Raw genomic sequence first — 24,117 nt, 5'->3', positions numbered from 1 at the left:
GACCAACGAGCCATGTTCTGGTTGCTGCTTTGATCGATTTGTTGTCACAAAACATGCTTAGACATAAAGAGCAGGAGAAACTTCCGCTGCAAATCACGCCGATCTACGTTGGGTAAAGGACTGATTTGGGAATAGAACAGGAGCCCTCTTTGACATGTTACCTCGTTCATCAGCATACTGTTATGGGCTCATCCGGGATTTGAACCCAGGACCTCTCGCACCCTAAGCGAGAATCATACCACTAGACCAACGAGCCATGTTCCAGTTGCTGCTTCGATTGATCGATTTGTTGTCACAAAACATGCTTAAACAAAGGATCCCTGCACCCTAAGCGAGAATCATACCACGAGACCAACGAGCCATGTTCTGGTTGCTGCTTTGATCGATTTGTTGTCACAAAACATGCTTAGACATAAAGAGCTGGAGAAACTTCCGCAGCAAATCACCCCGATCGACCTTGGGTAAATGACAGATTTGGGAATAGAACAGCAGCCATCTTTGCCAGGTTACCTCTTTCAACAGCATACTGTAATGGGCTCGTCCAGGATTTGAACCCAGGACTTCTGGCACCCTATGCGAGAATCATACCCCTAGACCAACGAGCCATGCTCCAGCTGCTGCTTCGATTGATCGATTTGTTGTCACAAAACATGCTTAGACAAAGGCTCCCTGCACCCTAAGCGAGAATCATACCACAAGACCAACGAGCCATGTTCTGGTTGCTGCTTTGATCGATTTTTTGTCGTAAAAAATGCTTAGACAAAAAGAGCTGTGAAATTTCTGCAGCAAATCAGCCCGATCTACGTTTGGAAAAGGATTGATCTGGGAATAGAACAGGAGCCCTCTTTGCCAGGTTACCTCCTTCTACAGCAATGGGCTGTAGAAGTAATGGGCTCGTCCGGAATTTGAACCCGGGACCTCTCTCACCCAAAGCGAGAATCATACCCCTAGACCAACGAGCCATGTTCTGGTGACTGCTTTGATCGATTTGTTGTCACAAAGAATGAGTAGACAAAAAGAGCTGGAGAAACTTCTGCAGCAAATCACCCCGATATACGTTGGGTAAAGGACTGATTTGGGAAAAGAAACGGAGCCCTCTTTGCCATGTTACCTCCTTCAACAGCATACTGTAATGGGCTCGTCCGGGATTTGAACCCAGGACCTCTAGCACCCTATGTGAGAATCATACCCCTAGACCAACGAGCCATGTTCCAGTTGCTGCTTCGATTGATCGATTTGTTGTCACAAAACATGCTTAGACAAAGGCTCCCTGCACCCTAAGCGAGAATCATACCACGAGACCAACGAGCCATGTTCTGGTTGCTGCATTGATCGATTTGTTGTCACAAAACATGCGTAGACAAAAAGAGTCTGAGAAACTTCTGCAGAAAATCACCTTGATCTACGTTTGGAAAAGGACTGATTTAGGAATAGAACAGGAGCCCTCTTTGCCAGGTTACCTCCTTCAACAGCATACTGTAATGGGCTCATCCTGGATTTGAACACGGGACCTCTTGCACCCTAAGCTAGAATCATACCCCTACACCAACGAGCCATGCTCCAGCTGCTGCTTCGATTGATCGATTTGTTGTCACAAAACATGCTTAGACAAAGGCGCCCTGCACCCTAAGCGAGAATCATACCACAAGACCAACGAGCCATGTTCTGGTTGCTGCATTGATCGATTTTTTGTCGCAAAACACGCATATTCAAAAAAGGCTGGAGAAACTTCTGCAGCAAATCACCCAGATCGACGTTGGGTAAAAGACAGATTTGGGAATAGAACAGGAGCCCTCTTCACTAAATAACCTCCTTCAACAACTTACTGTAAAGGGCTTGTCCGGGATTTGACCCCGGGACCTCTCTCACCCAAAGCGAGAATCATACCCCTAGACAAACGAGCCATGTTCTGGTTGCTGCTTTGATCGATTTGTTGTCACAAAGAATGCGTAGACAAAAAGAGCTAGAGAAACTTCTGCAGAAAATCACCCCGATCTACGTTTGGAAAAGGACTGATTTGGGAATAGAACAGGAGCCCTCTTTGCCAGGTTACCTCCTTCTACAGCAATGGGCTGTAGAAGTAATGGGCTCGTCCGGGATTTGAACCCGGGACCTCTCGCACCCTAAGCGAGAATCATACCCCTAGACAAACGAGCCATGTTCTGGTTGCTGCTTTGATCGATTTGTTGTCACAAAACATGCTTAGACAAAGGCTCCCTGCACCCTAAGCGAGAATCATACCACGAGACCAACGAGCCATGTTCTGGTTGCTGCTTTGATCGATTTGTTGTCACAAAACGTGCGTAGACAAAAAGAGTTCGAGAAACTTCTGCAGAAAATCACCTTGATCTACGTTTGGAAAAGGACTGATTTGGGAATAGAACAGGAGCCAGGTTACCTCCTTCAACAGCATACTGTAATGGGCTCATCCTGGATTTGAACACGGGACCTCTTGCACCCTAAACTAGAATCATACCCCCAGACCAACGAGCCATGCTCCAGCTGCTGCTTCGATTGATCGATTTGTTGTCACAAAACATGCGTAGACAAAAAGAGTTCGAGAAACTTCTGCAGAAAATCACCCCGATCTACGTTTGGAAAAGGACTGATTTGGGAATAGAACAGGAGCCCTCTTTGCCAGGTTACCTCCTTCTACAGCAATGGGCTGTAGAAGTAATGGGCTCGTCCGGAATTTTAACCCGGGACCTCTCTCACCCAAAGCGAGAATCATACCCCTAGACCAACGAGCCATGTTCTGGTTGCTGCTTTGATCGATTTGTTGTCACAAAACATGCTTAGACATAAAGAGCTGGAGAAACTTTCGCAGCAAATCACCCCGATCGACCTTGGGTAAATGACAGATTTGGCAATAGAACAGCAGCCCTCTTTGCCAGGTTACCTCTTTCAACAGCATACTGTAATGGGCTCGTCCAGGATTTGAACCCAGGACTTCTGGCACCCTATGCGAGAATCATACCCCTAGACCAACGAGCCATGTTGTAGTTGCTGCTTCGATTGATCTATTTGTTGTCACAAAACATGCTTAGACAAAGGCTCCCTGCACCCTAAGCGAGAATAATACCACGAAACCAATGTGCCATGTTCTGGTTGCTGCTTTGATCGATTTGTTGTCACAAAACATGCGTAGACAAAAAGAGTTCGAGAAACTTCTGCAGAAAATCACCCCGATCTACGTTTGGAAAAGGACTGATTTGGGAATAGAACAGGAGCCCTCTTTGCCAGGTTACCTCCTTCTACAGCAATGGGCTGTAGAAGTAATGGGCTCGTCCGGAATTTGAACCCGGGACCTCTCTCACCCAAAGCGAGAATCATACCCCTAGACCAACGAGCCATGTTCTGGTGACTGCTTTGATCGATTTGTTGTCACAAAGAATGAGTAGACAAAAAGAGCTGGAGAAACTTCTGCAGCAAATCACCCCGATATACGTTGGGTAAAGGACTGATTTGGGAAAAGAAAAGGAGCCCTCTTTGACATGTTACCTCGTTCATCAGCATACTGTTATGGGCTCATCCGGGATTTGAACCCAGGACCTCTCGCACCCTAAGCGAGAATCATACCACTAGACCAACGAGCCATGTTCCAGTTGCTGCTTCGATTGATCGATTTGTTGTCACAAAACATGCTTAAACAAAGGATCCCTGCACCCTAAGCGAGAATCATACCACGAGACCAACGAGCCATGTTCTGGTTGCTGCTTTGATCGATTTGTTGTCACAAAACATGCTTAGACATAAAGAGCTGGAGAAACTTCCGCAGCAAATCACCCCGATCGACCTTGGGTAAATGACAGATTTGGGAATAGAACAGCAGCCATCTTTGCCAGGTTACCTCTTTCAACAGCATACTGTAATGGGCTCGTCCAGGATTTGAACCCAGGACTTCTGGCACCCTATGCGAGAATCATACCCCTAGACCAACGAGCCATGTTGTAGTTGCTGCTTCGATTGATCTATTTGTTGTCAAAAAACATGCTTAGACAAAGGCTCCCTGCACCCTAAGCGAGAATCATACCACGAAACCAATGTGCCATGTTCTGGTTGCTGCTTTGATCGATTTGTTGTCACAAAACATGCGTAGACAAAAAGAGTTCGAGAAACTTCTGCAGAAAATCACCCCGATCTACGTTTGGAAAAGGACTGATTTGGGAATAGAACAGGAGCCCTCTTTGCCAGGTTACCTCCTTCTACAGCAATGGGCTGTAGAAGTAATGGGCTCGTCCGGGATTTGAACCCGGGACCTCTCGCACGAAAGCGAGAATCATACCCCTAGACCAACGAGCCACGTTCTAGTTACTGATTCGATTGATCGATTTGTTGTCACAAAACATGCTTACACAAAGGCTCCCTGCATCCCTTGCGAAAATCATACCTCGAGACCAACAAGCCATGTTCTGGTTGCTGCTTCGATTGATCGATTTGTTGTCAGAAAACATGCTTAAACAAAGGATCCCTGCACCCTAAGCGAGAATCATACCACGAGACCAACGAGCCATGTTCTGGTTGCTGCTTTGAACGATTTGTTGTCACAAAACATGCTTAGACCTAAAGAGCTGGAGAAAATTCCACAGCAAATCATGCCGATCTACGTTGGGTAAAGGACTGATTTGGGAATAGAACAGGAGCCCTCTTTGCCTTGTTACCTCCTTCAACAGCATACTGTGACGGGCTCGTCCGGGATTTGAACCCGGGACCTCTCGCACCCTAAGCGAGAATCATACCCCTGACCAACGAGCCATGTTCTGGTTGCTGCTTTGATCGATTTGTTGTCACAAAACATGCGTAGACAAAAAGAGTTCGAGAAACTTCTGCAGAAAATCACCCCGATCTACGTTTGGAAAAGGACTGATTTGGGAATAGAACAGGAGCCCTCTTTGCCAGGTTACCTCCTTCTACAGCAATGGGCTGTAGAAGTAATGGGCTCGTCTGGGATTTGAACCCGGGACCTCTCGCACCCTAAGCGAGAATCATACCCCTAGACCAACGAGCCATGCTCCAGCTGCTGCTTCGATTGATTGATTTGTTGTCACAAAACATGCTTAGACAAAGGCTCCCTGCACCCTAAGCGAGAATCATACCACGAGACCAACGAGCCATGTTCTGGTTGCTGCTTTGATCGATTTGTTGTCACAAAACATGCGTAGACAAAAAGAGTTCGAGAAACTTCTGCAGAAAATCACCTTGATCTACGTTTGGAAAAGGCCTGATTTGGGAATAGAACAGGAGCCCTCTTTGCCATGTTACCTCCTTCAACAGCATTCTGTAATGGGCTCATCTGGGATTTGAACCCAGGACCTCTCGCACCCTAAGCTAGAATCATACCCCTAGACCAACGAGCCATGCTCCAGCTGATGCTTCGATTGATCGATTTGTTGTCACAAAACATGCTTAGACAAAGGCGCCCTGCACCCTAAGCGAGAATCATACCACAAGACCAACGAGCCATGTTCTGGTTGCTGCATTGATCGATTTTTTGTCGCAAAACACGCGTAGACAAAAAGAGCTGGAGAAACTTCTGCTGAAAATCACCCCGATCGACGTTGGGTAAAAGACAGATTTGGGAATAGAACAGGAGCTTTCTTCACTAAATAAACTCCTTCAACAACTTACTGTAAAGGTCTCGTTCGGGATTTGAACCCGGGACCTCTCGCACGAAAGCAAGAATCATACCCCTGACCAACGAGCCATGTTCTGGTTGCTGCTTTGAATGATTTGTTGTCACAAAACATGCTTAGACCTAAAGAGCTGGAGAAAATTCCACAGCAAATCATGCCGATCTACGTTAGGTAAAGGACTGATTTGGGAATAGAACAGGAGCCCTCTTTGCCTTGTTACCTCCTTCAACAGCATACTGTAATGGGCTCGTCCGGGATTTGAACCCAGGACCTCTCGCACCCAAAGCGAGAATCATACCCCTAGACCAACGAGCCATGTTCTGGTTGCTGCTTTGATCGATTTGTTGTCACAAAGAATGAGTACACAAAAAGAGCTGGAGAAACTTCTGCAGCAAATCACCCCGATATACGTTGGGTAAAGGACTGATTTGGGAATAGAACAGGAGCCCTCTTTGCCAGGTTACCTCCTTCTACAGCAATGGGCTGTAGAAGTAATGGGCTCGTCCGGGATTTGAACCCGGGACCTCTCGCACCCTAAGCGAGAATCATACCCCTAGACCAACGAGCCATGTTCCAGTTGCTGCTTCGATTGATCGATTTGTTGTCACAAAACATGCTTCGACAAAGGATCCCTGCACCCTAAGTGAGAATCATACCACAAGACCAACGAGCCATGTTCTGGTTGCTGCATTGATCGATTTTTTGTCGCAAAACACGCGTATTCAAAAAGAGCTGGAGAAACTTCTGCAGCAAATCACCCCGATCGACGTTGGGTAAAAGACAGATTTGGGAATAGAACAGTACCCCTCTTTGCCAGGTTACCTCTTTCAACAGCATACTGTAATGGGCTTGTCCGGGATTTGAATCCCAGACCTCTCGCACCCTAAGCTAGAATCATACCCCTAGACCAACGAGCCACGTTCTGGATGCTGCTGTGATCGATTTGTTGTCACAAAGAATGCATAGACAAAAAGAGCTGGAGAAACTTCTGCAGCAAATCACCCAGATCTACGTTGGGTAAAGGACTGATCTGAGATTAGAACAGGTTCCCTCTTCGCCAAGTAACCTCCTTCAACAACCTACTGTAAAGGGCTCGTCCGGGATTTGAACATTTACATTTAGTCATTTAGCAGACGCTCTTATCCAGAGCGACTTACAGTAAGTACAGGGACATTCCCCCGAGGCAAGTAGGGTGAAGTGCCTTGCCCAAGGACACAACGTCAGTTTGCACGGCTGGGAATCGAACCGGCGACCTTATGATTACTAGCCCGATTTCCTAACCGCTCAGCCACCTGACTCCCTAACCCGGGACCTCTCGCACCCAAAGCGAGAATCATACCCCTAGACCAACGAGCCATGTTCTGGTTGCTGCTTTGATCGATTTGTTGTCACAAAACATGCTTAGACAAAGGCTCCCTGCACCCTAAGCGAGAATCATACCCCTAGACCAACGAGCCATGTTCTGGATGCTGCTTTGATCGATTTGTTGTCACAAAACATGCGTAGACAAAAAGAGCTGGAGAAACTTCTGCAGCAAATCACCCAGATCTACGTTGGGTAAAGGACTGATCCGAGATTAGAACAGGATCCCTCTTCGCCATGTAACCTCCTTCAACAACATACTGTAAAGGGCTCGTCCGGGATTTGAACCAGGGACCTCTTGCACCCGAAGCGAGAATCATACATCTAGACCAACGAGCCATGTTCTGGTTGCTGCTTTGATTGATTTGTTGTCCAAAGAATGCGTGGACGAAAAGAGCTGGAGTAACTTCTGCAGCAAATCACGCCGATCTCCGTTGGGTAAAGGATTGATTTGGGAATAGAACAGAAGCCCTCTTTGCCATGTTACCTCCTTCAACAGCATACTGTAATGGTCTCGTCCGGGATTTGAACACGGGACCTCTCGCACCCTAACAAAGAATCATACCCCTAGACCAACGAGCCATGTTGCTGCTTCAATTGATCGATCTGTTGTCACAAAACAAGCTTAGACAAAGGCTCCCTGCACCCTAAGCAAGAATCATACCACGAGACCAACGAGCCATGTTCTGGTTGCTGCTTTGATCGATTTTTTGTCACAAAACATGCGTAGACAAAAAGAGCTGGAGAAACTTCTGCAGCAATTCACCCCGATCTACGTTGGGTAAAGGACTGATTTGGGAATAGAACAGGAGGCCGCTTTGCCAGGTTACCTCCTTCAACAGCATACTGTAATGGGCTCGTCCGGGATTTGAACCCGGGAACGCTCGCACCCTAAGCAAGAATCATACCCGTAGACCAACGAGCCATATTCTAGTTGCTGCTTCGATTGATCGATTTGTTGTCACAAAACATGCTTAGACAAAGGCTCCCTGCACCCTAAGCGAGAATCATACCACGAGACCAACGAGCCATGTTCTGGTTGCTGCTTTGATCGATTTGTTGTCACAAAACATGCGTAGACAAAAAGAGCTGTGAAACTTCTGCAGCAAATCACCCCGATCTCCGTTGGGTAAAGGACTGATCTGAGATTAGAACAGGATCCCTCTTCGCCATGTAACCTCCTTCAACAACATACTGTAAAGGGCTCGTCCGGGATTTGAACCCAGGACCTCTTGCACCCGAAGCGAGAATCATACCCCTAGACCAACGAGACATGTTCTGGTTGCTGCTTTGATTGATTTGTTGTCCAAAGAATGCGTGGACGAAAAGAGCTGGAGTAACTTCTGCAGCAAATCACGCTGATCTCCGCTGGGTAAAGGACTGATCTGAGATTAGAACAGGATCCCTCTTCGCCAAGTAACCTCCTTTAACAACATACTGTAAAGGGCTCGTCCGGGATTTGAACCCGGGACCTCTCGCACCCGAAGCGAGAATCATACCCCTAGACCAACGAGCCATGTTCTGGTTGCTGCTTTGATTGATTTGTTCAAAGAATGCTTGGACGAAAAGAGCTGGAGTAACTTCTGCAGCAAATCACGCCGCTCTCCGTTGGGTACAGGACTGATCTGAGATTATAACAGGATCCCTCGTTGCCAAGTAACCTCCTTCAACAACATACTGTAAAGGGCTCGTCCGGGATTTGAACACAGGACCTCTCGCACCCAAAGCGAGAATCATACCCCTAGACCAACAAGCCATGTTCTGGTTGCTGCTTTGATTGATTTTTTGTTGCAAAGAATGCGTGGACGAAAAGAGCTGGAGTAACTTCTGCAGCAAATCACGCCGATCTCCGTTGGGTACAGGACTGATCTGAGATTATAACAGGATCCCTCTTTGCCAAGTAACCTCCTTCAACAACATACTGTAAAGGGCTCGTCCGGGATTTGAACCCAGTACCTCTCGCACCCGAAGCGAGAATCATACCCCTAGACCAACGAGCCATGCTCTGGTTGCTGCTTTGATCGATTTGTTGTCACAAAACATGAGTAGACAAAAAGAGATGGAGAAACTTCTGCAGCAATTCACCCCGATCTACGTTGGGTAAAGGACTGATTTGGGAATAGAACAGGAGGCCGCTTTGCCAGGTTACCTCCTTCAACAGCATACTGTAATGGGCTCGTCCGGGATTTGAAACCGGGACCTCTCGCACCCTAGGCAAGAATCATACCCGTAGACCAACGAGCCATGTTCTCGTTGCTGCTTCAATTGATCGATCTGTTGTCACAAAACAAGCTTAGACAAAGGCTCCCTGCACCCTAAGCAAGAATCATACCACGAGACCAACGAGCCATGTTCTGGTTACTGCTTTGATTGATTTGTTGTCCAAAGAATGCGTGGACGAAAAGAGCTGGAGTAACTTCTGCAGCAAATCACGCTGATCTCGGTTGGGTAAAGGACTGATCTGAGATTAGAACAGGAACCCTCTTTGCCAGGTTACCTCCTTCTACAGCATACTGTAATGGGCTCGTCCAGGATTTGAACCTGGGACCTCTCGCACCCGAAGCGAGAATCACACCCCTAGACCAATGAGCCATGTTCTGGTTGCTGCTTTGATTGATTTGTTGTCACAAAGAATGCGTAGACAAAAAGAGCTGGAGAAACTTCTGCAGCAAATCACGTCGATCTCCGTTGGGTAAAGTACTGATCTGAGATTAGAACAGGATGCCTCTTCGCCAAGTAACCTCCTTCAACAACATACTGTAAAGGGCTCGTCCGGGATTTGAACCCAGTACCTCTCGCACCCGAAACGAGAATCATACCCCTAGACCAACGAGCCATGCTCTGGTTGCTGCTTTGATTGATTTGTTGTCACAAAACATGAGTAGACAAAAAGAGCTGGAGAAACTTCTGCAGCAATTCACCCCGATCTACGTTGGGTAAAGGACTGATTTGGGAATAGAACAGGAGGCCGCTTTTCCAGGTTACCTCCTTCAACAGCATACTGTAATGGGCTCGTCCGAGATTTGAAACCGGGACCGCTCGCACCCTAGGCAAGAATCATACCCGTAGACCAACGAGCCATATTCTAGTTGCTGCTTCGATTGATCGATTTGTTGTCACAAAACATGCTTAGACAAAGGCTCCCTGCACCCTAAGCGAGAATCATACCACGAGACCAACGAGCCATGTTCTGGTTGCTGCTTTGATCGATTTGTTGTCACAAAACATGCGTAGACAAAAAGAACTGTGAAACTTCTGCAGCAAATCACCCCGATCTCCGTTGGGTAAAGGACTGATCTGAGATTAGAACAGGATCCCTCTTCGCCATGTAACCTCCTTCAACAACATACTGTAAAGGGCTCGTCCGGGATTTGAACCCGGGACCTATTGCACCCGAAGCGAGAATCATACCTCTACACCAACGAGCCATGTTCTGGTTGCTGCTTTCATTGATTTGTTGTCCAAAGAATGCGTGGACGAAAAGAGCTGGAGTAACTTCTGCAGCAAATCACGCTGGGTAAAGGACTGATCTGAGATTAGAACAGGATCCCTCTTCGCCAAGTAACCTCCTTCAACAACATACTGTAAAGGGCTCGTCCAGGATTTGAACCCGGGACCTCTCGCATCCGAAGCGAGAATCATACCCCTAGACCAACGAGCCATGTTCTGGTTGCTGCTTTGATTGATTTGTTGTCCAAAGAATGCGTGGACGAAAAGAGCTGGAGTACCTTCTGCAGCAAATCACGCCGATCTCTGTTGGGTAAAGGACTGATTTGGGAATAGAACAGGAGCCCTCTTTGCCAGGTTACCTCCTTCTACGGCAATGGGCTGTAGAAGTAATGGGCTCGTCCGGGATTTGAACCCAGGACCTCTCTCACCCAAAGCGAGAATCATACCACGAGACCAACGAGCCATGTTCTGGTTGCTGCTTTGATCGATTTTTTGTCACAAAACATGCTTAGACAAAGGCTCCCTGCACCCTAAGCGAGAATCATACTGGTTGCTGCTTTGATTGATTTGTTGTCCAAAGAATGCGTGGACGAAAAGAGCTGGAGTAACTTCTGCAGCAAATCACGCCGATCTTCGTTGGGTAAAGGACTGATCTGAGGTTAGAACAGGATCCCTCTTCGCCAAGTAACCTCCTTCAACAACATACTGTAAAGGGCTCGTCCGGGATTTGAACCCAGGACCTCTCGCACCCGAAGCGAGAATCATACTCCTAGACCAACGAGCCATGCTCTGGTTGCTGCTTTGATCGATTTGTTGTCACAAAACATGCGTAGACAAAAAGAGCAGGAGAAACTTCTGCAGCAAATCACCCCGATCTACATTTGGAAAAGGACTGATTTGGGAATAGAACAGGAGCCCTCTTTGCCAGGTTACCTCCTTCTACAGCAATGGGCTGTAGAAGTAATGGGCTCGTCCGGGATTTGAACCCGGGACCTCTCGCACCCTAAGCGAGAATCATACCCGTAGACCAACGAGCCATATTCTAGTTGCTGCTTCGATTGATCGATCTTGAAGATTTGAAACTTCTGCAGCAATTCACCCCGATCTACGTTGGGTAAAGGACTGATTTGGGAATAGAACAGGAGGCCGCTTTGCCAGGTTACCTCCTTCAACAGCATACTGTAATGGGCTCGTCCGGGATTTGAAACCGGGACCGCTCGCACCCTAGGCAAGAATCATACCCGTAGACCAACGAGCCATATTCTAGTTGCTGCTTCGATTGATCGATTTGTTGTCACAAAACATGCTTAGACAAAGGCTCCCTGCACCCTAAGCGAGAATCATACCACGAGACCAACGAGCCATGTTCTGGTTGCTGCTTTGATCGATTTGTTGTCACAAAACATGCGTAGACAAAAAGAGCTGTGAAACTTCTGCAGCAAATCACCCCGATCTCCGTTGGGTAAAGGACTGACCCGTAGACCAACGAGCCATGTTCTAGTTGCTGCTTTGAATGATCGATTTGTTGTCACATAACATGCTTAGACAAAGGCTCCCTGCACCCTAAGCGGGAATCATACCCCTAGACCAACGAGCCATGTTCTCGTTGCTGCTTCAATTGATCGATCTGTTGTCACAAAACAAGCTTAGACAAAGGCTCCCTGCACCCTAAGCAAGAATCATACCACGAGACCAACGAGCCATGTTCTGGTTGCTGCTTTGATCGATTTTTTGTCACAAAACATGCTTAGACAAAGGCTCCCTGCACCCTAAGCGAGAATCATACTGGTTGCTGCTTTGATTGATTTGTTGTCCAAAGAATGCGTGGACGAAAAGAGCTGGAGTAACTTCTGCAGCAAATCACGCCGATATTCGTTGGGTAAAGGACTGATCTGAGATTAGAACAGGATCCCTCTTCGCCAAGTAACCTCCTTCAACAACATACTGTAAAGGGCTCGTCCGGGATTTGAACCCAGGACCTCTCGCACCCGAAGCGAGAATCATACCCCTAGACCAACGAGCCATGCTCTGGTTGCTGCTTTGATCGATTTGTTGTCAAAAAACATGCGTAGACAAAAAGAGCTGGAGAAACTTCTGCAGCAAATCACCGAGATCTACGTTGGGTAAAGGACTGATTTGGGAATAGAACAGGAGCCCTCTTTGCCAGGTTACCTCCTTCTACAGCATACTGTAATGGGCTCGTCCAGGATTTGAACCCAGGACCTCTCGCACCCGAAGCGAGAATCATACCCCTAGACCAACGAGCCATGTTACGGTTGCTGCTTCGATTGATCGATTTGTTGTCACAAAACATGCTTAAACAAAGGATCCCTGCACCCTAAGCGAGAATCATACCACGAGACCAACGAGCCATGTTCTGGTTGCTGCTTTGATCGATTTGTTGTCACAAAACATGCTTAGACCTAAAGAGCTGGAGAAACTTCCGCAGCAAATCATGCCGATCTACGTTGGGTAAAGGACTGATTTGGGAATAGAACAGGAGCCCTCTTTGCGTTGTTACCTTATTTTTACACCGGTCTGCCAAATGTATTCGTTTTGATTCAGTTATGAGGCTGCCTCTTGCAGGGGAAATGAGAAGACATCATATTTAATTCTACACTTCACTCGTATTTTCAGTTGTAAACGAGCAGCACAAAAAAATGCTTTTAAATCTATGTAATCTTTATAAATAATAAGTAGGCATTTTTATATAAAATATACAGAAATATCAGTTGTAAAAATGTCATTCAAAAACGGACCCCTGTGCAACCGACGCAAGCAAGCACACCCTACAATTTCCCCAGAAATTGTACCCTCTCTAGTTATTAGTTGGCTTTATAGGCTTTATAATCATCCATACACCTGCCTGTTAAGTTAAAGCTAGCGATTTAGCTAACTTTTTATGCTAACTGAAGTGATAGAGAACACATTAATTATTACAATCATTCATGCGATTTTAGTCGAAAGGACGTGTACACGTAATGTTGAGTAGTGCTTTTGAGTTGAACTGCATCACTGAGGGTAGTAAAAATAAGCGGGATAGCGTTAGATATTTAGCACCAACCAACTAAGCCAAGATAGGTAGACCGAGATGGAGGGCGAGGGGGATCGGGGGTGATGTAGGTAGATAGGATGATAGTTTGAGGGGATCGATAGGTAAATTGGGGCTGGGGGGATCGGTTGATTGGGAGATAGATGGATTGATTGGGGAGATTGATAGACTGATTAGAGAGATAAATAAAAATAGGCATAATAGATAAGATAGTGGTGTGAGGGGGATGTATTTGGACATGGATGTTCCCCTTCATGCTGTGTGAAAAATGACAGGCAGACCTGAAGCATCTCATTCTGATGTGATTAATTTAAAAAAATGGGGTACCTGGCCTTAATCATTTCAAGTTTGCATGAGTGATCTAAAGGTAATTTGGGGTTTGATGTTGGACATCCATTTGATAAGTTATCAAAAGATGATGTTGGATACCTGTGTAATTATTTAAAACTCCAGACACAATGATCAAAAGGAAGAGGATGCGGCCTGTTGATGATGCAACTTCACATATTTTGTCATCGAGGGACAAGCCATTGTTTGTGGAAAGATTCATTGACAGCTACAAAGGTAGGATTTTTTTAATTTAAAAATGGGATATTGTTTCAAATAACTTTAAATATACATGTGTCTATACCATGTCAATTTTCAAATTGTACGCAACTTTCAGGAGGAATCCAAGTTGTTCCTTGTAACTATATTTATGATTTTATTTGTTTGACGCATGATTGAACCCATAATGCAAACAGCCATGTACATTTATTTGTGACCTTACAGGTAGAGGAGTGTTCCCCACCCAGCCCATTGAATCAGGTGCTTTCGTGTTGGAGTACAGGGGTGAACTTGTATCATTGGAAGAATGCCAGTCAAGAAACTACTCACAGACAGAGTGTACTTTTCTGTTTGAATTTGAATGGCAGAAACGTAACTGGTGGTAAGCATGTCAAGTTAAATATTTGGTAGACATCAGGGACATTTAAGTAGTTTAAATCTAAAACCAATAGTTAATTGAATAGTTAAAAGCATCAATAAAAGCAACAATATTTTAATCACCTGCTTAGTGAATCAGTTTTTGATTATAACAGCAATCACAGATTGAGTATTGATACTTAAGGTTAATGGGAATAGATTAATCTAGACCATGGCATCCTCCCATCACGTCATGCAGTCAACAATTAATGGATACTTTTCTTTTACCTTTTTAGTATAATTGCAACCAGTGAAGATGGATCTCTTGGAAGATTAGTAAATGACAACCACAAATCTCCAAACTGCATGATGAAAAAAGTCATAGCAAATGGCATGCCACATTTGTGCCTATTTGCTGTACAAAATATAGAAGCAGGAACTGAAATAAATTACAACTATGGGGATTCAAAATGGCCATGGCGTGAAAAAGTGAGTGATTTAGATAAGATATGGTTGCATATTTTGATCATTTATAGTGTTTGAACACGTCTAGTCCAGCCAATTTGTATTTCTCTCGATGGTAAAAGGAAGTCAACAATCAATTAAAATATATAGGTCTTTATATATGTGTATGAGGATATCCATATCATCTCTCAGCTCTATGATCTGATGTATTAGTTCTTGTTTTTTTATCTAAAATTCCAGGTGACAAAAACACTTGCTCCCTATGTGGCAGTGGAGACTGAGGCGTGCCTGAACCATACGACGTCCTGTGATGATGCTAGCCCAGAGGTAAGGGACTTATGTAGACGGTCACCATTGTCACACACAGTGTTGACTGTAGGTGACCTGTGCAGTCTGTGAGGGATAGGCAATTCCCATCCTGGAAGGCCAAAACACTTCTGGTTTCCATCCATCCTTCTGAGTAGAGGGATTCAGAGCTTGATTATCAGGTGAATGTCAGCACCAGCCATGTAAAACAGGAAAACCAGAAGTGTTTTGACCTCCAGGACCAGAATGACTTCCTTCCTTATGATTCAAGACACTTGCAGCGTAAGCACAGCAATGAGATCGATGTTGCAAAAGCCCTTAGTTTTACAAAAAACTCAAAAGAAAGAAAAGTGCAATTGGACTATATCCGAAATAAAGGTAACTGTGTGAATAACAGGGAGATCTTGGAGAGTAAGAAAGGCAAACTCGTACCATGCAAGCAGCCAAAGAAAGAAACTGAAGGCCATGAGTTTATGCATTGTGTGTACTGCTCTGGATTGTTCAAAAAAAGAACAATGTGGCGACATTTTCAGGTCTGCAAATTGAACCCTGAGAGGCTGACCTCCAAACCAGGTAAGACAAGGGTCCAAGCACTGTGTGCTTTTGCTGAACCTGCTCCAACTGGATTTAACGATGCATACTGGAAGTTCTTAAATTGTATGATTCAAGACAAGATTACTCTTGCCGTTAAAAAAGACTGCTGTATTTTAGAGTATGGGAAAAGACTGTTCACAAAGAATGAAAGGGCAACCAGCCAACACCAGTACATATAAGACAAAAGCTGAGAGAGCTTGCTAGGCTGATGCTAGCAGCCGAAGAAGTTACACCTGTAAAGACAATGAGAGAGCTTATCAAACCTGAAAACTACAACCACGCTGTTACAGCTGCAAGACACGTGGCTGGGTTAAGTGATGAAACTGGACAATTTGACCGTCCATCTTACGCTCGCAAAGTTGGACACAACTTGCATTCTTTGGCCATGTTTATAAAATCTGAAGGCTTGAAAAAAAAAGATAAGGAAGTAGTTCAAAATGCAGACGAATTCGCACAGCTATACAAAGAGAGTTGGAGATTTGACATAGTAAGCCAAGCTCTAACTCAAATTAATCAGTCCAAATGGAATACTCCTCAACTCTTGCCCTTCACAGAGGATGTCCTGATTCTCCATTCTCATTTGTCTGCAAAACAGCAGCACCACTTGAATGCCCTGAAAGAAGAGGTTTCACCCCAGAACTGGAAAGACCTCACTAAGGTGACCCTGGCGCAAGTAATCCTTTTCAACCGCCGGAGGGAAGGAGAAGTGTCCAGAATGCCATTGACTTCGTATTTAACAAGAGATGTATCAGAGGCGCATGAAGATGTTAACTTAGCTCTCACAGAACTCGAGCAGAAGCTTTGCAAACATTTTATCTGGATAACCATAGTAGGAAAGAGAGGAAGGAAAGTCCCTGTTCTTCTCACTCCACTGATGAGGGAATCGCTCGATATGTTGATTGAGAAGCGAGAAGAATGTGGTGTGCTGAAAGAAAATGGATTCTTGTTTGCGTTGCCAAAATATGTCCATTACATCAGGGGTTGTGACTGCATAAGACAGTTTGTGCATGAATGTGTTGATGTCAAAAAACGCAAAGCACTAACCTCAACGAAACTGAGAAAACACATTGCAACTCTTTCAACTGTTCTGAATCTCAAGACTACAGAACTTGATCAGTTGGCAGATTTTCTTGGACTTAACATTGACGTCCACAGAAAGCACTACCGCCTTCCAGAGGGCACTCTCCAGCTTGCTAAAATAAGCAAAGTTCTCATGGCACTAGAACAGGGACGGCTTGGAGAATACAAAGGGAAAAGTCTGGATGAGATTCACATTGATCCAAATGGTATTAAGTCTAAAATACATTTTAGTCTTAGTGCACAATTATATGGTGAAAATATAACAGTATATTTTGAATTTTAACTGTTCAGATATGTGGATGTCATGTTTTTAATGTGGGAAGTTAAAGGAGCATAATGTAATAACAATTTGAATCAAGTACAGAGAATTCAGGTATGGTAGTAAGAAGTTGTCATACTCAGAACATTACATACTGGTGAAAAGAGCTAGAATTAACCATAAAATGTTTAGGTTAAGTATTTATATAAATCAGACCAAATTTTTGTAGTGCTTTGGTATCCATGTGCCGGGGGAGTTCATCACAAGTTTTAGCTTTCCAACTCATGCCTATTGTCGATTACCATTTTAGAGACTGTTGATATTGACACAGAGATGCAGATGGCGGATGAATCCATGGAGGTGTGTTCAGACCAAGACGTTGGAGGTGTGTGTGATTGTTTTTCTTAATGCGTTATGATCTGATTTATTAGATATGAAAATGTATGACCATTGCATGTTGATTTGGACAGTTGAATGCCTGTAGATTTCACTAGTTCTCACCATTTTACTTAGTATGCATGATAAACATCCTAGTCTTGACAGTTTTATTGACAATTAAGGTTAGTTGATCTAAATATTTTCGGTGCCTACAGAACATGCCAGTATGCCAGAAACACAGAGGTCAGAAGATGGGGACAGGGTGACCTCCATGCAAGAATGTGATGACCAAAACAAAGGCAAGCTCAAGAGGAAGTCAGCAAAAAAAAGAGGCGAGTTCAGAGAAATCATACTGTTTAGAGGAGATGTAATAGGTGGCATCTTAAAGATTATGATTTATCTGTATTATAAAACCTTCTGTATCTAGGTGCCCGTACTCCAGGAGCACAAGGGTCAGGAGATGCTTGCAGGGAAGACCCACTATCATGTACTTCCACAAGGGACGACCAAAGCACAGACGAGACTGGAAAAAAGAGAGGTGAGCTTAGCAAAATTAAGGAGATTGATGGCGAGTTTCTTGTTGGGCATTTCACGTGTTGACTTAATGGTTAGAACAGAGGAAAGTGATCAGTGATTGGAATCATCTGAAAGAATGATAAAAGCTTTGTATGTCTACTTAGGTAAACAAACTTCTGTGAAACGAAGCTGGATGCCAGAGGAATCGGCTGCCGTAGAAAAGCATCTGAACAACTTCATAGTGATGCAGAAAGTTCCAGGAAAAATGGACTGTCAGCGCTGCATCACTGCTGAACCTAAAGCCCTAAGAAATAGAGACTGGAAAGCAGTAAAATGTTATATCAAAAACCGTATTTGTTCCCTAAGAAGGAAAATGTGAGGGAGGGAGGGTTCCAATGAAGTGTTTGTTATCTTTGAGAAATACTTTTTTTTTTTTTTTTTAGGGAGTGAAATGTACAGTACAAATGATATTGACATTCACAATGTCCAGCGATAGGTAAAATTGTGAAATGTTGAGGTCCTGGTGCAAATGGCCCTGGTGCAATTCAAGTTGTTCTGTTACATATCAGCTAATTTCATGAGAGGGGGAGAGAGGGAGGGTTCCAATGAAGTGTTTGTTATCTTTGAGAAATACATTTTTTTCTTTTAGGGAGTGAAATGTACAGTACAAATGATATTGACATTCACAATGTCCAGCGATAGGTAAAATTGTGAAATGTTGAGGTCCTGGTGCCAATGGCCCTGGTGCAGTTCAAGTTGTTCTGTTACATATCAGCTAATTTCATGAGAGGGGGAGAGAGGAAGGGTTCCAATGAAGTGTTTATCTTTGAGAAATACATTTTTTTCTTTTAGGGAGTGAAATGTACAGTACAAATGATATTGACATTCACAATGTCCAGCGATAGGTAAAATTGTGAAATGTTGAGGTCCTGGTGCCAATGGCCCTGGTGCAGTTCAAGTTGTTCTGTTACATATCAGCTAATTTCATGAGAGGGGGAGAGAGGAAGGGTTCCAATGAAGTGTTTATCTTTGAGAAATACATTTTTTTCTTTTAGGGAGTGAAATGTACAGTACAAATGATATTGACATTCACAATGTCCAGCGATAGGTAAAATTGTGAAATGTTGAGGTCCTGGTGCAAATGCCCCTGGTGCAGTTCAAGTTGTTCAGGGAGGGAGGGAGGGAGGGATCCTACTTTGTAGGAATACAGTCATAACACTGGTTTAATAAGTTCATAAATGGTAAAAAAAAAAAAAAAAGTTCAATAAATGTTGTGAACAAATTAGTGTTTTGTGAGTACTGCCCAGTCTACCTAATGACAGTTTCTTACTGAGGTTAACTACACAGTGACTGATCTTGACTTGATATTCAGGAGGTTGGTTATTGTTGAGGGAAAAGAGCATGGGAGACTAGATGCCGGATGTAGAAGTTGAAATAAAAATGTAAATCACAATGTCCTGCAATTTCACCTACCAATCAAGGACAAAATACGAAAAACAGTTGTCTCCAGATAGTTTATTGACTGTGTCCCCTCTAAGATACAAAAGCTAGAAAACATTTGACTGTCTGTCCCCTCTAAGATACAAAAGCTAGAAACGTGTATATGTGTGTAAATGTGGTCCCCAAAATTGCTGTATGCTAAAAACATGACCCCACAAGTGTCCATAACACTGGTGTACCAAAGTTGTGAATTATGTTAATTTGAAGTGGTATTTGTGATTAGGAACTGCACTTTACATTCCCTGATTTTTTACAGAGGTGTAGGACCATTGGAAAGGGTGGGCCCCATATGTGGGCTAAAATCTAGCGGACCCCCTGAGGGGGAAAGACGAGTATGGGTGTGTGTGTGCGTGCGTGTGTGTGTGTCCAAGAGGTTTCATCTCCAGGCTGACCAGAAACCTTGTTCCTGTGTTAAACCCAGGTTAGCAGTATGGAAATACTTTAGAAGCTTGTTTGAATTTTGAATCTAACTGGGTAATCAATACATTCTGATGTAGATATATTGTGTGTGTGGGGGGGGTGCGTAACATGCCTGGTTCTCCCTGCCAGATTCCCAGAATGGCTTCACAGAACCGAGGAGCCAGAGTGAACCAGAGCGGGGACCTGGTATGATCTCTCCGACAGGTAGGATGAGATTCACTGGAATGCAGTGCCAGAGATGCCCATCTCAGAAAGTGTAGCGAGCAGGATCTGGTGGTTGACCGTGTCAAATGCTGCAGATAGGTCCAGCAGAATGATCATGGATGACCTTGAAGCAGCTCCTGCAGACTGGAGGGGAGTAGTGACTGACAGGAGTAGGGGCAATGAGAGAGAAATGTCTGCCTCGGACAGAAGAGAGAAAGAGTTTAGACATTTAGTTGGGTCAGTCTTAGAGGGTGAGTGAGTAGGAAAGATGGGTTCAGGGAACTGACTGCTAATATCAACTACTTTCTTCTCAAAGAAGGAGGAGAAGTCATCTGTTGTCAGGGAGGAAGGGGGCCAGGTTCGGCCAAAGAGGAAGAGGAGTGTGGCGTCCACAGCATCACTGTGAGTCTTGACCTTTTAACCCCAGAGCACTGAGTGGGCCTAAGCCCTTGAATGTAAAGCAGGACTTTGTTAAAGACCGAGGCAGTTGTGTCTTGCTTTCTGACTACATTCCTCTCTTTATCCCCTACCTACCCCAGGAGGACAGTGTGTTGGCCATTAAGGTGGAGGATTCCCAGGACTCTGAATCAGACACTGACAACTTCAGCCTGGAGTATGAGGTGGAGTCCGAGGTGGAGTCCGAGGATGAGTCAGAGGATGAGTCCGAGGTGGAGTCCGAGGTGCAGTCCATGTACTCTGAAGCGTACAGCCAGGAGAAGGACAACTCTTGTGAAAACCAGGTACACACTCACCTGGAGCTAACTGGAGGGAAGGATAGAGAGAGAGGGATGCATCCGTGGATATATGTTGACATCTAGTGGTTATATTGCTCAGTACACAGTTTGTAAGTCACTTTGGAGAATGTATGTTCTCTTTCTCTCTCTCCCTGATTCACCTGACCATATATGCAGTCCTCAGGGCACCCCTGTCCTGCATGTTTTAGATGTTTCCCCTGCTCCAAACACACCCGATTCAAATGAATGGTCATAAGCAGGCTTCTGCAGAGCTGGATCCATTCATTTGAATCAGAATAATGGTGAGCATTCCCTGTGTGGTCATATGTACAGGATATACAAGGATATTTGTTTGTAACCACCTCTGAGACCAACAGACACACACACACACACACGCTCCAATTGACTTCCATTGATTGTCATTTGTTTAGACGCTCCGCTTAGTTTCTAAGGCTTTATTTTATGTCAATTATCCAATGGCTTTTGAAAAACAGTTCAAGTGACATCATTTCTTAACTGGTTTATTTAAATTAATACTACCAACACACCTTAGCTTCCTGGTCTATATGGTGAATTGATTTACAGACACTCACAGACACTCTTACTCCCAACCAGGTTTATCACACTATAGAGCAGACAACAAAGCCAGTGGCAAGGATAACATCACTGTGACAACTATAGACCCATTGCCTTAGCCGGCCTTCTTTCAAAGGTGTCAGGAAAAATGCTGCTGCTGAGATAGACTGAGTGAGTTCATTGACACGGCACAGAAAATCCATTTGGTTTCAAGACTCTCATGAATAAGAGTATGTTTGGATGTGTTACCATTTTTCCTGGACGTTACACGTCTTGCTATTGGGTCTAGAGCCTGTCATAAAGTCGATCCGATATTCCCCGTTCACAATGACCAGCGGAGGGGACCCTGGCTTCCCAAGCGCCTCAGGGGGCCCAAACTCGGGCCCAACGCCACAAGGCTTATACCGATGCGACCGCAATCGCCTGCCGGACACAGGGAGACCAACCGCGCGCGCGTGGCCCACTCACGAGCCGTACCGCACGGACAAACAGACACACGCACGCCCCCATCGACGGCCACTGAGGCCCTCTGGAGTGGGAGGCCTGAAGGCATTATCACACAAGTTACCCAGATTTGCAGGCCACACAAAGACACGGGGCCGCCCGAAAACTTCCAGGGGGCCGTACGCTAGCATTCTAAATGCCAAGTTTTCCATAAATTCCATCAAGGGACTTTTGAGGGGTCAAAATTTTATCTCACCACTCATTTTCAATGGGGCTGAACACCTCTGACCTTTCCCTTCCTAATTTGGGGATAAACACCACAAAACGCATACCCACGGAAAGGTGGAGGCCTGCTGAATGCAGGGAGATCAACCATGTGTGTGTGTGTCAGACTCACAGCCCGCACAAAGGCTTCACGAAACGTCAAATGCGGCACCATTGACTAACGTTGACTGTCGTAGTGGCTTTTTTTGTCCACCAGGTGGAGCAAACTCTAACCCTTTTCGTGGGGCGGACGGTGCTGGCTGGCTGGCTGGCTGGGGTTTGAAGGGCCATTTCAAAGCGTCAGCCAATGGGGTACGGATAGTTAGCCACAGCTAACCCTCGCAGCTAACCCCAGTGACGTCATTACGTTCGTGCGTGCAAGCAAGCAAGCCTCCATGTTTGCTCAAGTCCGAGAAAAACATGGATTGATTTACTTGTGTTATTTTCTCTCAAGCTCCTTATTAAAAAAATCTTTTTTAGCGTGCATTACAATGGAACGTGGACATACTAGTGTGCTCTCATCATAAATGTCATGCTTGTCAATGTAGTTGAAGCTAAACGTCATACATTGCTAATCATTTCAAAGAAGAGCTTCTGAATGATGAAATCTTTTTTGCTGTGTTATTTTCTCTCAAGCCACTTATGAAGACAAACAAAAAAATATATATATGTACATGGCTATTATCCTTGCGTTTGTGTGCTGACCGTTGTGGATGAGGGTCCGGAAGTAAACAGGAAGTTCCCAAAGCAGACTTCAAGACGAGGGCGGAAGTTTGTCACTACGCTTGTGGTCAGAGCCAGGAAGACACGAGGTGCGTTCGACTTCATTTTTTAAATCCATAATCCATATTGAACTAGAGAGGGTACAATTTCTGGATAAATTGTAGGGTGTGCTTGCTTGCGTCGGTTGCACAGGGGTCCGTTTTTGAATGACATTTTTACAACTGATATTTCTGTATATTTTATATAAAAATGCATACTTATTATTTATAAAGATTACATAGATTTAAAAGCTTTTTTTTTTGCTGCTCATTTACAACTGAAAATACGTGTGAAGTGTAGAATGAAATAGATAACTTCTCATTTCCCCTGCAAGAGGCAGCCTCATCGTTGAATCAAAACTAATACATTTGGCAGACCGGTGTAAAAATTGACCTAATCTCTATGACTTAAACGTCCTTTTAAGTTTTTCCCTTCTCGTGATATTTTAAGGAATTTAGTCTACTCATATTGCATTCATTCATGAATAAAGAACCCCCTTTGAAGATTATTCTACACGTTACCGGCAGTAGAAGATGGAATCGCGATTCAAACAGTACCATCTGCTAACTGAAAATATGCCCCCAAAAACGTAAATAAGCTTGACATTTATTTAGTGGAAAATCGCTTTCATAAAAAGCTCAGTGGTAGCGATCATTGTCAGTAACAACGCCAAGTGCGATATAGCCCTGTGTGGAGAAGCTGCCCCGGTACTACGGTACAGTACTAGACTACTCCTGTGTTCGTTCGTCTTGGTAGCGATTGCGTTGGTTGAATTGGATTTAACGTTCCGTTGTACGGTTTAGGCTGAAATTAATTATTTTCATGAACAGATTGACAAAGTTTAGGCTGTGGCAATGAAGTTAAGGTTAGTAGTTAGATAGACTTTTGGTTTAAGTAAGGGGAGTGCCGAACATGTTCTGTCGCCGTTTGACTTCCTACAGCTGTTTTTGTAGTGTCTCCGGTAGGCTACAGCGTTGCAGTGAGCAACACTGGTTTGAAACCACAGGTAATTATAATTTCACCCACAAATCGTTTAATTGTAATGTCATAATAAATCCTACAACGAAAATGTATTTGTGAGGAATGTTTATTTTAACGATTGAAAACAGATGCATCATAGACCACTGTGGTATGTGTTGCCCGGGCAACAGAGGCTAATGTCATGATGCTAATACTTCAGTGACATAGTAGACTACTGTTTCCGAAAGTAGATTT

The 24,117-nt window shown here is 44.6% G+C and overlaps 11 non-coding genes across 11 annotated transcripts; all 11 read right to left on the bottom strand.

Annotated features, from left to right (window-relative positions):
* Nucleotides 1-184: 184 nt before the first annotated feature.
* On the bottom strand, nucleotides 185-256 carry trnap-agg (transfer RNA proline (anticodon AGG)). Its single transcript has one exon. It is a non-coding gene; the product is annotated as a tRNA-Pro (tRNA).
* Nucleotides 257-3,524: 3,268 nt separating this feature from the next.
* On the bottom strand, nucleotides 3,525-3,596 carry trnap-agg (transfer RNA proline (anticodon AGG)). The gene has a single exon. It is a non-coding gene; the product is annotated as a tRNA-Pro (tRNA).
* A 2,280-nt stretch (nucleotides 3,597-5,876) lies between these two features.
* trnap-ugg (transfer RNA proline (anticodon UGG)) lies at nucleotides 5,877-5,948 on the bottom strand. Its single transcript has one exon. It is a non-coding gene; the product is annotated as a tRNA-Pro (tRNA).
* Nucleotides 5,949-6,129: 181 nt separating this feature from the next.
* Nucleotides 6,130-6,201, bottom strand: trnap-agg (transfer RNA proline (anticodon AGG)). The gene has a single exon. It is a non-coding gene; the product is annotated as a tRNA-Pro (tRNA).
* Nucleotides 6,202-8,439: 2,238 nt separating this feature from the next.
* On the bottom strand, nucleotides 8,440-8,511 carry trnap-cgg (transfer RNA proline (anticodon CGG)). Its single transcript has one exon. It is a non-coding gene; the product is annotated as a tRNA-Pro (tRNA).
* Nucleotides 8,512-8,923: 412 nt separating this feature from the next.
* Nucleotides 8,924-8,995, bottom strand: trnap-cgg (transfer RNA proline (anticodon CGG)). The gene has a single exon. It is a non-coding gene; the product is annotated as a tRNA-Pro (tRNA).
* Nucleotides 8,996-9,759: 764 nt separating this feature from the next.
* trnap-cgg (transfer RNA proline (anticodon CGG)) lies at nucleotides 9,760-9,831 on the bottom strand. Its single transcript has one exon. It is a non-coding gene; the product is annotated as a tRNA-Pro (tRNA).
* A 753-nt stretch (nucleotides 9,832-10,584) lies between these two features.
* Nucleotides 10,585-10,656, bottom strand: trnap-cgg (transfer RNA proline (anticodon CGG)). Its single transcript has one exon. It is a non-coding gene; the product is annotated as a tRNA-Pro (tRNA).
* A 501-nt stretch (nucleotides 10,657-11,157) lies between these two features.
* Nucleotides 11,158-11,229, bottom strand: trnap-cgg (transfer RNA proline (anticodon CGG)). The gene has a single exon. It is a non-coding gene; the product is annotated as a tRNA-Pro (tRNA).
* Nucleotides 11,230-12,396: 1,167 nt separating this feature from the next.
* On the bottom strand, nucleotides 12,397-12,468 carry trnap-cgg (transfer RNA proline (anticodon CGG)). The gene has a single exon. It is a non-coding gene; the product is annotated as a tRNA-Pro (tRNA).
* Nucleotides 12,469-12,640: 172 nt separating this feature from the next.
* trnap-cgg (transfer RNA proline (anticodon CGG)) lies at nucleotides 12,641-12,712 on the bottom strand. The gene has a single exon. It is a non-coding gene; the product is annotated as a tRNA-Pro (tRNA).
* Nucleotides 12,713-24,117: the final 11,405 nt, after the last annotated feature.

This window comes from Osmerus eperlanus, chromosome 23 (assembly GCF_963692335.1).
Source record: "Osmerus eperlanus chromosome 23, fOsmEpe2.1, whole genome shotgun sequence".
Lineage (NCBI taxonomy): Eukaryota > Metazoa > Chordata > Actinopteri > Osmeriformes > Osmeridae > Osmerus > Osmerus eperlanus.
This window is presented reverse-complemented; position numbering and strand designations above follow the sequence as displayed.